The following is a 5000-nucleotide window of genomic DNA, read 5'->3' on the forward strand; positions in this document are numbered from 1 at the left end:
TTTCTCGATCGAAAATTCTAAACTCGACGCCGAGTTGAAACTACGAGTCGGCTTTCCGTCTGACTCTGGGGAATTGCCGACTTTAATAACAATCCTCTCTCTCTCTCTCTCTCTCTCTCCCCCTCCGCCCCTTCTCTCTTTCTCTATCTCTATCTCTATCTCTATCTCTATCTCTACTTCTATCTCTACCTCTATCTCTATCTCTATTTCTTTCTTTCTTTCTTTCTTTTCCGGTATCTCTTATCTCTTTGCAACAGAAAGTTAAGCTCTCTTGCTAGGAGAGAACAAAGACTGACGCTCTTATTCTCATTCTCTCTCCTTCTCTTTCTTTCTCTCTCTTCATTCCTCCCTTACACGTACGCACATACACACATACACATTACGCACGTGTCTATATATATATATATATATATATATATATAACGTAAGTAAGTATAAACGTACACTCATCTCACGGACATCTCACGAAGTACAGGTAAGTAGCGGGGTGTGGTAAGAGTGAAAGAGAGAGAAAAATAGAAGAAGAAAGAGAGAGAGAGAGAGAGAGAGAGAGAGAGAAGAAGTCTGTACAATTCCAACAAGCTGTGGTAAAAATAAGGAACACAAGCTGGCTGGCTGGTTGGTTGGCTGGGTTGGCAGGCAGGCAGGCAGGCAGGCAACCGAGCTGACAGGAGAGAGTTTGAGGGAGGATAGAAAAGAAGGATGAAAAAGAAGAAGAAAAAGAAGAAGGAGAAGAAGAAGGATAAAAAGAAGAAGAAGATGGGGGAGGAGGAAATGAAGGAAAAAGAGGAGGCTCAAGTTCTCTTCACCTATACTTTTCTCCACAAATCTTACGTCAGTCGTACATATAATATACAACAACAACAACAACAACAACAACAACAACAACAACAACAACAACAACAATAACAATAATAACAACAGCAGCAGTAACAATAGTAAAAGTAACAACAGCAAAATCCAATTTGCTATGGTTTTTTTTTTTTTTTTCGTAAAATAATAAACGTCATCATCCTTGCCGCTTGACGTTCGTGTCACTCAAATGGCGTAGGGTGAAAATCTTGAAAATAGTACTCGCTGGAAGAAAGATTTTAACTTTTCATTTTTATATAATAAATATATTTATGTACGATGTATGAGGCAACGGATGATAGGATATACGGTTGATTCGTCTAAATGTAGGGAAATAAACGAAATTTTCTCGGTTTTCATCGTCGTCCGCCTCTTCGTCAACCAACCAACCAACCAACCAACCAACCAACCAACCAACCAACCAACCAACCAACCAACCAACCAACCAACTAACCAACCAACCAACCAACCAACCAACCAACCAACCAACCAACCAACCAACCAACCAACCTCCTCCTCCTCCACTTTCTCCTCCTCCTCCTCCTCCTCCTCCTCCTCGTTCTCGTCGTTCTCGACGTTCTACATAAAAGCAAGATGGCGGTATTCGAGTACACGAAGGATGGGGTGATTGGTCACGAAATCCTTTACTGTAGAATTCGATTGGTCGAATTTATTGAATGGTACGAACACATTCGATGAAAACTAAATCTATATATATATATAAATGTATATATATAGTATATATATATATATATATATATATATATATATATATATGTATAAGCGGATCCAATCGTTCGGAAACATCGAACACGAGGATAGAATTTACGAGAACACGGAAGAGAATCGAAAATAATTCGTTAGAATGGAAACGTAACGAAACGAACGAAACTCGTTTTACAAGCATTTTTTTCTTTTTTTTTTTTTCTTTCAAACTTCCCCTTGCCACGATCACCCCCCTCACCCACTTACCCGCCTATACCCACACTCTCATCTCCATCCCTATCTCGTGTTTCTTCCTTTTTTCTTTTCTTTTCTTTTCTTTTACAATCTCTCTCTCTCTCTCTCTCTCTCTCTCTCTCTCTCTCTCTCTCTCTCTCTCTCTTTCGTTTTCTCTTTCTCTCTAAACCTCGTCGTAGATCGATATAAACACAAGGATCGATCTAGTGTGTTTCGTTATCTACGAATAGATATCGAAATCGTCTGGATAGTTTGCTTTTCGTAGATACAAATTTTTAATTCTTTCCTTCTTCCTTTTTTATCCCTTTTTTTTCTTTTATTTGTTTTTTTTTTTTTTTGTTTCTCTTCTTTCTTTGTAACTTCGTTTCATTTTATCCCATTTTATCTTTCCCTTTTTCGTCATTCTTTTTTTTGTTCTTCCTCTTTTTTCTTTTCTCTTTCCTTTTTCTTCTCAGGACAACGACATGTTACACCTGTAATAGTTAAGCGAGAAAGAACCTTTTCCGAAGGATATAATGGAGTAAAAGAAAAGAAAAGAAATGAAAGAGTGAAAGAGTGAAAGAAAGAAAGAAAGAAAGAAAGAAAGAAAGAAGGGAAGAATGAAAGAATGAAAGAAAACAGCGAAACGATAAACGTGGAAAAGCGCTATGATCGCGTTTTGGCTTCTCTGTGGTTTCGTCATATGAAAAGGTATTGCAAACGTTTGCTCGCGATATGTAATGGAAGTGAAGTGCGGTCGATGGAAAATGGAACATAGAAATCCTGGGTAAAAAGAAAGAAAGAAAGAAAGAAAGAAAGAAAGGAAGAAAAAAAAACAAAGAAAAAAAATACATATATCGAATAAAAAGGAATTAGAAAGAGAAAGGGAGAGAGAGAGAGAGACAAGATTATCAATTATAGCATCGTTTGTGATATGGTATCTAATCAAAGTGACGGAAAAATCTTTTTATTCTATTGTGCTCTTTCATGTCAGATCTTTCATTAAAAGAATCCTTAAATAATATATTTTTCAAGAAGACTTTTATGATAACAAAAAAAAAATTATAATAATAATAATAATAATAATAATAATAATAATAGGAATAATATTCTCTTCATAATAAACCAATTAACTATATCAATTTCTCTGAACACAATCGACCAACTATCGTCTTATACCTGCAGAACGTAATTTGTCAATAGCCGAAGAGATAATTAGGATATTTTGACACAGTGATAAGAACGCATTAACTATTGATATTTGTTTCATACTCAAGAGTAATCTAATGTAAGAAATATCGCATAATACTGATTTAGCATAGATATGTAAATATAATTTTATCTATTTCGATAGGACCAAGGTAATAATGTATTAAAAAATACAATTAATACTAATAATAATAATGATGATGATGATGATGATGATGATGATGATGATGGTGCAATATATCTACAACTAGCCAGAGACATATTCAAAGGACGGCTCATAGATCAAAAATGCTTTATCATAAAAAAACAATATATTATCTCGTCGTACAACCTAAATCGTTCATAGAGCATACCATACACTGTTCCCGGCTTAATACGCAAACACATAGGAAAAATCCATCATTTTAAAGTCCGTTAAATCCTCCAGAAAAGAACAATAGAAACTTCGTTTTATCTGAAACTTCGTTTTATCTGAAACTTCGTGCGATATTTGTTTATAATGGAAACAAACTGTACAAATAAAAAGAGAAGAAAAAAGAAAGAAATAAAAAAAAAAATAATAATAATAATAATAATAATAATGAGATTAAAAACAAAAAAAGAAGAAAGAAGAAGAAGATAGAAGATGATAATAATAATAATATTAATAATAATAATAATTGAGAAAATAAAAATAATTCTGCCATTTCTTCGATCGAATATTTTTATATATTTTCAATCGTTATTTCAAATTTATGATTAGTATTTATAATAAAAGTATCGATACGTAATACAATCGATCAATAATATTACATAGATTTTAAAATTATCTAATATGTTGATTTGCAATGATGCATTAGCAAGTATAATAATTCGTCGGTATTCGTAATAAAACCAGATACAAATCCTGATACATAATTACTACTATTTCTATATCGATCGTTTACATTAAACATTGATATTTTATCGAATTACTAATCGAACCAAACAGAATATAATTGCAAGGTACTTATCGATTTCTGTCTAAAAAAAAAAAAAAAAAAAAAAAAAAAAACAGAAAAAGAAAAAGAAACCGGGAAGAGAAATGAAAAAGAAAAGTTTATCGCCGATAATCGATGGAAGAAAAAAAAAAAAAAAAGAAAAAAAAGAGAGAGAAAAAAGAAGAAAAGAAAAAGAAGAAGTAGATAAGTAAATAAAAAAAATAAATATAATGAATATCGATCGAATTTGAGACTGAGAAAGCGGCGTGAGGATGTTGTCTAAATATATTTTCTCGCGAAAAAAAATGCAAAGAAAAAAAAAAAAAAAAAAAAAGAAAAAAGAAAAAAGCAAAAAAAGAATAAGAACAAATCGTGCATAGGAAAAAGCTTCGAAGTAAATGATCGTCCCCTCGTCGTGGTGGGAGAAGAAAAGAGAAATGAAGAAAAGAAGGGAGAAAGAGAGAGAGAAAAGGAAAAGAAAGAATAAAAAGAAAGGAAAAGTAGGTTCACTTGAGCGAGTTCCGTAAGATATATACGTACTACTTAGTTACTACAGCTATATGGATATAACGATCGACGGGCGCCGAGATGGAAAATCGTTCGGAAAGTGTCTCAAGGAGATCGTGCCATAGCCGAAGGGGTATTACGATCTATGACGACGACGACGACTACGACGACGGCTAACCTACGACTAATACTTACGACTACGACAATGGCGTAACCGATCTTGGCGCCAGTTTACGCATATTTCTTTCATTTTCCTCATGGTTTCCCTTCTTTCTTACTTCTACATTCCATTCCTCCTGAGTCCATACGGAGAAACAGTAATCGGTCCGCTCTCGTTTACACTTGTCAGATCGTTTAACATATTTTCCTCCTTCTTCTCCATTCTTCTTTTCTTTTCTTTTCTTTTTTTCTTTCTTATTTTTTTTTTTTTTTTTTTTTTTTTTTTTTCCACCTAACTTTTTTCATACGCGAAAAGAGAAAAGGGTTAATGACGTTTAATTAAACTTCTTCGAATGGGCGTCCTTAAGTCAATAA

General features: G+C 33.5%; 1 protein-coding gene across 8 annotated transcripts in view; it reads right to left on the reverse strand.

The window, feature by feature from the left end:
• Positions 1–5000, reverse strand: part of LOC124947366 — a 284587-nt gene that overhangs the window by 204111 nt on the left and 75476 nt on the right. The window lies entirely within an intron of this gene.

This window comes from Vespa velutina, chromosome 2 (genome assembly GCF_912470025.1).
Source record: "Vespa velutina chromosome 2, iVesVel2.1, whole genome shotgun sequence".
NCBI classification, from domain to species: Eukaryota; Metazoa; Arthropoda; class Insecta; order Hymenoptera; family Vespidae; genus Vespa; species Vespa velutina.